General features: G+C 38.7%; 1 protein-coding gene across 1 annotated transcript in view; it reads left to right on the plus strand.

Moving 5' to 3' along the window:
• wdr27 (WD repeat domain 27) overlaps positions 1–9,972 on the plus strand; it is a 72,635-nt gene that overhangs the window by 38,106 nt on the left and 24,557 nt on the right. The window lies entirely within an intron of this gene.

The raw sequence follows: 9,972 nt of genomic DNA on the forward strand, positions 1-9,972 counted from the left end.
TGCTACTACTGTTCATACTGACACACCCATCCGCATTGTTTGAGCTCGGCATTTTCTCTCCTCACAGCAACTCTCCTCAACTGTAGTAGAACAGAATTTTAAAACATAGGATTTAAACATTGTTAAATGAAATGTATAAAAGGGCTACACTGATGGTTTGTGTATCTGAAGCATAAATAAAACATTGCATCCTGCTTAAATGCATGTAATATGTACTTGACAGTTCTACTTTAGGGCCTCTTCTGTTTCCTTCTGTTTTTAGCAATCTCCTATTATTTTTTCCTCATTGTGTCATTTATATTCTGACAATATTATTATATTCACATTGAAACCTTGCTTATCACAGAACCTCAGCTCCAAATCCAGCTTTCTGATTTTAGTTTGTGATGACGGTCAGTTGCTCCAGAAAACTAATAAAATTAATTATCTGGGTTATGGAGTGACTCTGGAAACCACACATTGATCATATTACAAAGACCGTTAATTTGGACATTTGTGTTCTCTATCCTTCCAGACATTGTTCAGAATTTAATGTCAGAAGGAGACTTGCTTGTATGCATTAATTTTAATTATCCATTTATTGTTTGAAACATTTTTATATATAAAATTTTAATAATTTACTTGCGCATAGTCCTCATTCAGCAAATTCAAGCATGTCTTGTTACGGTGTCTTGAAACAAATTGCATTTGTTTTCAGTAGTGCTCTCACAAGATGATACATCTTGATTGGCTTCTCCGTGGTAAAATAGATTTGAGTATTGTAAGGTTTCAATTCACTGTCTCAACAATCAAAATGTTTTATATGTAATACCAAAATTACTAGTGGAGATTGTAAGCTCCTAGGTTCTATGCTAAGCTTTTTCTGTCTAAGTTGCATAAGTATAACACCAAAGTTAAAAATGTAATATTTCCTGGGGACATTTCACCACCATTCTCATTTTTTTCCTTGACCAGAGAAACTCTTATTATCTCCTACTATGCTGCCATTATCACTGCCGACATGTTATAACCCACAGCTACAGTCTTGAGAGAGGCTGAAGGAAAACTCTGCCTATCTAGAATGGAATGAAACTTCAAGCGTCACTCATCTCTTGCCTATTAGGAAAAGATATTGTACTTGACGCATTATCTGACGCTGATGCTGATGATAGAATGATAAATCCTGATAGGCCGCCTTGTCTAACTCCCTCAGACGGAGGTGAATTTTCAGAAGCTTGCTCATTTCTGCCTTGTCCCCTGTCCAATGTTCTGCGTTTGATTTACTCTGTCTTTTTGGACTGCATGCTTTAATTGATACTGAGGCAGACTGCCTGTTAAGATTGTTCTCTGTGTAGCACCAGCCTCAGCTAGGTCAGATGAAATATAGCTTTGAAGTTGCACAATATCAGCTGCCAGGCTCCCTATCACAAAAGCTTATGTTATACATTAAAGAAAGCAGGCTGATGTTATATGGGATTTATGGGGTGGTACCTATTCTTTTGTCATACACCTTAATATGTATGAATGTGTGTGTGTGTGTGTGTGTGTGTGTGTGTGTGTGCCACAAAGATAGGTATGCACTGGCAAGGTTGAGTCTGTCCTGTCAGTGAGCTTTAGTGTTCCTGCAAGCTGAAGAAACTTTCTACTGGAACAAAACGCAATAAATTGTCTTTGGAGTAAATTTATGTAGCCATGTTCTTTCTCAATTTTAATGTGCTGGAATGTGTATATGAGTGTGTGCATGTGTGTGTGTGTGTGTGTCTAGGAGTCAGTATCTTCTCTTGAATGAATTAACTTGCTACTCTAAAAATCAGGGAGCGCACTTTCCCAAACCAAAGAAATGTACATTCCTTGTCTGTGTGAGGTCGTTTGGGGTGCACTCCCTGCATTGATCTCACCAGTAAAGAATGACGTGTTTATTCTTGCAAATAAAAGGATTTCAAGAATAGCCACACCCGCATAACGCTTTATCATTCAGTTTGACAAGAGTGAAGAATTTTGTCTGTCTACAACTTTGCATGGAACTAGGACACTGGATATATGACGACACTGAACAGAGTGTCACTTTGGGGGAAGATAGGAAGATACAGTACAGAACTCACAATCTAGATGTTCATTTTGCATACACTGTAAAGTATTTTGGTGGTTGAGTGGCTCTCTGGTCTCTGGCCTGGACTGAGCTCTGAATGCAGGGCCTTCCCTTTCTCTCATGAGCACTTTATCTAAAGACAAACCAAGATATACATCATGAAACACGTGCAGTTTAATGATCCCTCACAGACCTCTGAGGATCTCTGCTCTTTTGTTTTTATAAACTCAGTGCAACTCAAAGTCAAGGGAGGGGAATATTTTGTGCACATGTCAAAAACTGTTGTCATATAGCTGTGACTCATGCAAGTTGTTTCTGGTTTTGTACTGTTCCATGGATTATTTACAAGACATAAGGAACCCGACTGATGGATATAAATTACAATTAAATTTAGATTAAAGATTAAACATTTATAAAATAAATTTATAAAATAATTTATAAAATAAACACACACACACACATTTATAAAATAAACATTTATAAAATAAATGTTTAATCTTACACAATCTTTGACATCAGTAGTGCTGGTAAATGCTAGAATGGTTGAAATGGTGGTTGAGCTCATAGGCAACATACTTGATGAGTGCTTTCAATGCCGCCTTAAAGACCTGGTGTAAACTGGCAGGATCAGACTTCATGGTATCTGCCCAATAATGGCCTGTTATGTGGGACACTGGGCATCAAGAACAAAAATGAGCAGTGGGTGTGACAGTTGGCGTCTTTTATCCCATGTAATGTGTTAAAGTAGATGTCAAAGGAGTCAGCATCTGGGACACCTCACAAGGTGCTTTCTCTCACCAAGTTTGACAACTTTGACGTGTTGTGTGATGCTGACCCACAGGAGCACAGAGCGCTAATGGACACATGAACTGAAAAGAGGTATAATGTTGTTGGTGCTGTCAGGTGGAGCAGTAAAGTTGGTTCCTGGTGCCTCTTTCCTTATCATGGATGTATGGAACATGCAATGGCAACAATTTTTGACTCCTAGTCTGCCATAATGACTGTGCAGGGCCCATTCAGCATAATTAGAACTTTTACTTTTGATACTGTAAGTGCCTTATTCTCATAAAATATTGTGTATATTTCAGTACATTTTTCACAACTGATTTTATAGCTCCAGCAGCAGCACCAGTAATTTGGTTGGAAACCAGTAGTTTTGGCAGTTAGCATGCACAGCAGTAGACACTAAAACTAAACCAAAAAAACAAAGAATGCCACCATCAGAAAGTGAAACCTCATCAACAGAAACTTAATAAAGCTGTACTGTGCCATCACTTTAGCACCCAAAAGAAATATTTGAAAAAAGCTGTTCTAAAAATTCCACGGCAGTGAACGGTGCATAACCAGTCACCAAAATCAGTCAGGAAGTGCACCCAGTGTTGTGAATCACTGAACAGATAAAAGAACCACTAACCACCATTTTCACCCTACATGCAGAACATTTTTCCTGTTATCATACACATATTAGTGCTACCGTTTACATACATTTCTTTGAGAGTATGTTAAAATGGCACAGGTGTTAGCTGTCCTGAGTTTCTCACGTCCTAGTATTGAGTAACTCTAACACATTTTGACTGCAGTATACAAGGTAACCACAAAGGATGAACATACATGGTAAACTGATCAGTAAAATGATCAGTAAATATTGGTGAAATATCCAGATGGAGCTGCACAGGAAGAGCCAGACGGGGAAATCAGTGTCTTTGTACTTGACTCTGTCCCGAGCTGTTCTGGGCTGCTGTGTGCAGACAACGACGGAAATACAGATTAGTAGCAGATGGTGTCATCCAGGGTACAAGGCATAAACATTCGAGTGCTTAACACTCCGATAAATCAACACAAGACCCTTGTGGAGTTAGCGGGACAAATGGGGAAAACAGGAGCGCGTAACACAAGGTGCCAAGTCACTGAATGAGACTTGAAATCACTTCAAATAGTAACCCTTTGAACAACATTCTTGGGCTTTAAAAACATATCATTTTTCTCCATTAACTCTGGGCTCTTCTATTTTTGGTTATTTCAAGTTTTTGTCTGCACCTTTAAAGATGAACCACTTGCTAAGTTCACAGTCTTTCCTTGTGCAAGGTCCTCGTAAAGTTAGGACACCTCATCAGCTCCATTAAGCCAAGGTGCAAGGGTGAGATGAGATGATAGTTTGGCATCTGAGTATAAACCATCAAGTCTCTGCACATTTCTCAGACTCATTAACTCACCCCACCAACCTAAACTCCAACCTTTCACAAAGATAGCATTTCGACATCACCCTCCCCACCCCCCCATTAGCAAATTCCTTTGTTTTTATGACTGAGTTTATTTAGTTTTTATGTTTTTCTCTGTAATCATGTTTAATCAAGTTGGAGAATTAACAGCACATGTGGTTGATCTCCACTTTAGTACATGGAAGTGATTGGTGCACATGTCTCTATGTTTAGCTTGTTAATATTTCTGCTATCGATTTGTGATGTTACAGTTGTTGCGTAAAACTTCGCTTTGGTTCTCAATCTTTTGCTTTTGCCATAAAAAGAAGAAACAAAAAGCTTTTAAGAGAATGATGTGATCAGTGTACGACTCAGGTTTAGTGTGCTGGCAGCGTTTGAAACCCATCAAAGTGAGCGATATAAAAGCCCAAATATATCATCGGTAATTCCGTGCTTGAACTTAGTTTTCAGGTTGTGTGGTTGCCAACTAAGCATGGCTATCACCTGCCTGACTAACTTAAATTTGAGGAATCACTTAAGGTCGTAGCATTACTCTGTTTCATATTGTGCCAGGATTTCATACCCTCAAATGAACTCCAATTCAGCAGCAAGGAAAATGTCTCACAATCTAATTTTCTTCAGCACTGAACACACTGGCTGTTGCAGGGAAGTAGACAAATGTTATTCCTTCACCATGGCTGCATCACACTAATTTGCCCTGAGTGCTTAAAACTTTCGGTGTACAGACAGAAGCACAATGCCAGCTATAAAACCTGGACTCAATAATGAGCAGGAAATTCTCCTCTGGAACATTTGGTATTCTTCAACATATCATTCCTGCTGACTGCACCTCTTCAATGTGTTTCTAATGATTGTGCTCTTGTAGTCCAATGCACAGTACATTCTCTTCTCAACTTGACAATACAATATGTAAAACTTTGGTGCTTCATTTTATAACTACAGCAAAGACTTATTCTCCTTTTAAGGATAAGTCTGCCGATATCCCATATTTTTCTTATTGTCAACAACTCCTGCAATAAGACAAAAATCTTGCTCCACTGATTAACGCTTAAAAACGATATCAACAAACTGAGGGAAATAAAAACAATGTAAGATCAGTGATTTGGGGACAAGATTTTTTTAATGTTTCTGAAAATTTACGATGAGGGTGCTCATTCATTTATTTCTTGGCCACTAGGTGACAGCACAACAACCTGTAAACACAACACTGTTACCTTATAAAGTTGATAAAGCAAACTCAGGAGCAAAAAGTTGCTTATTTACAAAGACACAGAGCAAAATTAGCACAACTCATTTGGGGCTGTGTTTTCAGTTTTCATTCAAGTCCAATATTCATTATGCTATTAGCTCCCTTTGGTCTCCACCATCTACTGAGGGAAATGAGATCAAAAAATAGATATTGGAAGTGAAGCAAAAGCACTTTACAGTTGCCCTTCAGTAAATGTACCTCACTGCTTTCCACTTCTGGTGCAAGGAGCTTTTGTGTGAAATAAACATTACACTTTAACAGTTAAGTATTAGCTTGAATTTAAACTTGTTTAGTTTCAAGAGCCACAACAATGCAGGATGAGTTTGTATAGTTAGTGGAGCTTCAGCTATGCTGCAGCACCTTCTGTGCCCAGGGACCCAAGGCCAGAGCTCCTCCCCCTCCTCCTCCTCCTCCTCCTCTTCTCCGCTGCGCTGAAGAGATCTCACTCTCACTTTGTTCTCTTTCTAACACAACACTGTTCAAGGCACTTGCTTTCACTGTCCATACACATCAATCTTTTTCTAAGTCCCGTGTTAAATGAACCCAGAACTCTCCCATTTCTTAAGCTCTTGTAAATTTGTGCAATATATCTCACTTCTGTGCCATAACACATCCCATCAGCACAAGGAGGAAAATGGCTATCTGGAACTCATTACCAAATGATTGCATCTCAGAAATGAAAATGCAATTGTGAGAAAAGAGGGTGGAAGTGAAATTGTTCTTGTTTAATAATCATAAATGTAGGTAAGTATGAGTCAAAGTAAATTTAGGGAAACACTGCAATTATTAGTACTTAAGTTAATTTTATACAGTATCCTGCATTTATTTGAAGTCCAGAACTCAACCCTAACTTTGTATTTCAGACCTGTAATTTGGAGACATTTTGCTTGTGTTCAAATCCAACAGTTAAAATACACATCTGGCAATAAGTCCTAGCCCACTGAGTTGACTGAGGCCTGATTACGTCACTTTGACAAGCATAAAGCTGGCAGTGTCTGATCCTCGCTAAACATGAGCAACCAGGAGGCAATTAATGGGGTTCTCACAGCCTGCCATCCTCCAACAGTCCTGCAGGCAACAAAAGAAGTAAACAAGATTCCCTCTGTTCATCCTTCCGCTTAGAATATTGGCTAAGCACAAACAAAGATTTGGCAGGTCTAGGTTTTGAGCCACATCACCAGATTTTTTACTCTTAGTGACAATAAAATAGAAATGTTCCTGATGCTGTTGTAATCCTAAGAATAATATCACCCCGGAAATATTCTGTTGTATTGAATTTACAAATCATGTATCAACAAATCCCACTCACATAGGTCACATATAAACCTTTGAGAGGAGAACAAGTCAAACACTGGTCTCACTTTGATGTAATGCCTGGTCGAAGCCAAGATATGTGAAAGATTTTTATATGAAAACTGGAATTAGATGCTATGAAAGCAAACATGTGGTATCCTGGAAACGGGTACTCCTTTTTACAAATTCTTCTTTTTGGTTGTTACAGACTAGACTCTGTAGACAATGTGTATCATCACATAATACCTTCGGCATAGCTCTTGTACTGTTTAGAGTACACGGTTTGCTAATACTGGTGTCCCAGATCACTGAAAAATCCTTGATGACAATAAAAGTCACCTTCCCGTAACATGAGTCCCAGTTTGTTGAAAGTGTAGGATGACTAATGGACAGCATCCGTGTGTCAGTACACAGTTAGTATTTCCTTGGAAGCCAGAAAGTCCTGCCTGTGTTGCGATTTAATGATTAATGGTGTGTACAGATCAGTTTGAATGTTTTCCACAGTTTCCTTGCTCCCCAGTTGACTTCTCAATTGCCTCACAAAACCTATGAGAGAACTTTTCTGTAAAAAGAGGCCTGTCGAGTGACTCAAATGTTGTTGGAAATTGCTACTTGTAACAATCCAGCTCAGTGTGAGAGGAAATGCTCTGTATGTCCTGGTAGAAATAAGATCAGGACTTTCAGGCAGCGGCTCACCAAAAAAGTAATTGTTTTGGTAGTGAAGATCTGTTTCTGCACAAGAACTGTCTCAGTTTTCCATAGCTTTCTGCTGCACAGAGGCTTTGATTGGTGGTTGCTGTGATGTGGCTCCATACATCAGCTATAAACAATCAACTGTGTCATCAGGTCAAATGAACTAGCATGGTAGGAAGATATATTTTGTCTAAAGTTTGCAGAAAGAAAATAAGCTAAGAGAACACATGTTTAAATTGAGGGAGGAGACAATAACAAATGAAGTCAGTGACAGTGAAACTTAACTGACCTGTGTTTGGTGAGGAAAACAGGGAAATATTTAGACAGTGAAAATTGCTATTCTGAGAACACTTGAGGAAATGTCTGAAGTTCCAATCTTTCTTTCAAAGGCAATATCACTGAACAGTTGTTTACCACCATGCTAGCAGCTGTGTGTGGCTGCACGTTTAGCACAGCAGTGCTTTTAGTTTAATACTAACATTCAGTAGTTGTTGAGGCATTTAAAACCACAATTGTCAACCAGGTGGGCCAAGAAGAAAAGTCAGATATTTTACCCTGAACCAGAGTGATGAATTGACCAACACTGTCATCCCCCCAAACTCTAATTTTAAATATATTTCAGCCATTTATAGCAAATGTATGTTACACAGCTAGATTTGGAAGAAAAGGATTAGCTGTTTCGTTTCATGTATGTTTATTTCTCCTTATAAACATAGCATGAATTAAATATTTTAAAGGAGCTATATGTAAGATTTTTATATTGCTACATAGCCAACATTTGTATCAACAGCTGTTTACCAGTCTAGACGAAATGTGAGTTTAGCATCAATCTTTTCATTCTCTTTGCCAAGAGCTGTTTTCTAGTTTTGCTTCTATTTCTGTCACCTCTTCTACTGAAGTTGCTAACCAGCTAGCCCTGGCCATCCTGTCTCACCACTGCCTGATAACAGCTCACTTTAGCATTTCAGACTGCCCTGAGGAAGTAGCACTGCTCAGAGGGCATAATTTATGTGTGTATGTGAATGCAACAAGGCCTGAAGGTCTTGGTAAGCGACTCCCTGCTAGACACTACGTTCTGCAGCAGAGAAAACTTACATACAGCAACCTTTAAATCAACAACATAAAATACCTCATGATGAGAAGGGGTGGTAGAGGAAACTGTTATCAGCAGAGTAACAATGATGGGTATTGTTATAATGTCCGTGTTCCACACCTGTATGAATATAATTGGACATTTCTTGAATGAGCCATTATAAGGAATGTTGCCAACAGCTGATGCCAGTCAGCCTACACAGGCATGACTTCAGTGCTCTGCCTGAACTAATGCTGTACTTTTACTACTTTCCTGCTTGCCAAAGCAAAAAGAATAATATATGCCTGTACCACCCACATGCTTCAAACTAAAGCTTCATACTATACAAATTGGATTTCAAAAGACTAGTTATCGGGCATGCAGATGTCTGAAACATTTTGAAAGAAATAATAACAATCTAGAGGCTACCAGTGATAATGCTGAAATCCAACCCTGGAGTAGACTATAGCTAAATGAGGAGGGGGACAGCCACATTGGTTTTTGGAGCAACAAAGACTCATTTGATGCCATAACCACAGGCAGACTAATACCAGTAACTATGTAGTAAGTGAAGAGCACAGTAAATGTGGACAGTAACATCCAAAGAAAATACAGTTTCTCTCCAGGTATGTAAATGTATACTGTATCTTATAGTGCAATTGTCATGCAAACGGAGCAGTCATTCCATTTGGGAGATTATGCAAGGATATTTTACAATGCCAGCCATTCTGGCCAAATTTCTTTCATTGGAATTACTCAACTTTTGGCATGATCACGGGCTATTTGAAGTAAATCTTAACTAAAAAGACCATTTCTAACTAACATCTTTATGTTCACCATTCCCAAAACTATTGTATTTTACAGAGGATGTGAGATTTGCATGTTACATGTGTCACTCTCTCCAGCTCTCGATACTTTTAACATGTCAGGTGCCAGATTTCCTTTTTGGATTGTGCTCCTGAGTCACACTGAACCAATTTTTTGTTAAAAACACATAAACCTCCACGGTGAAGTCACAGCTTGGAGAAGAGAGCTGGAAACTAAAACTGTTTATCAACCTAACTGACATCTATCACCTTCATTTCATGGCTCCTCCACATTCCTGGTGTTTGTAGCTTTAATAGAGGGGACTGCATTTATGCGTTGATCTCTGCTGCGTAGTGCATAAGAATTGGATTATGGTGTGATCCAAATGACCCAGAAAGTTTTCAACAGTATCTTAAGAATGACCTGGAAAGCTGAACTGTGCAAATTCTGTGTTTTGAGCAAAATATTAGAGCAGTGTGTTCTTGACTCCCTCTTCGTGGCACAACTTGGTGTAAACAAGTCTGACATGGATTTATTGGTTATTCTCTCCTCATTTGTAAATATTACATGA

Source organism: Lates calcarifer, linkage group LG16_LG22, assembly GCF_001640805.2.
Source record: "Lates calcarifer isolate ASB-BC8 linkage group LG16_LG22, TLL_Latcal_v3, whole genome shotgun sequence".
Taxonomy (NCBI): Eukaryota; Metazoa; Chordata; class Actinopteri; family Centropomidae; genus Lates; species Lates calcarifer.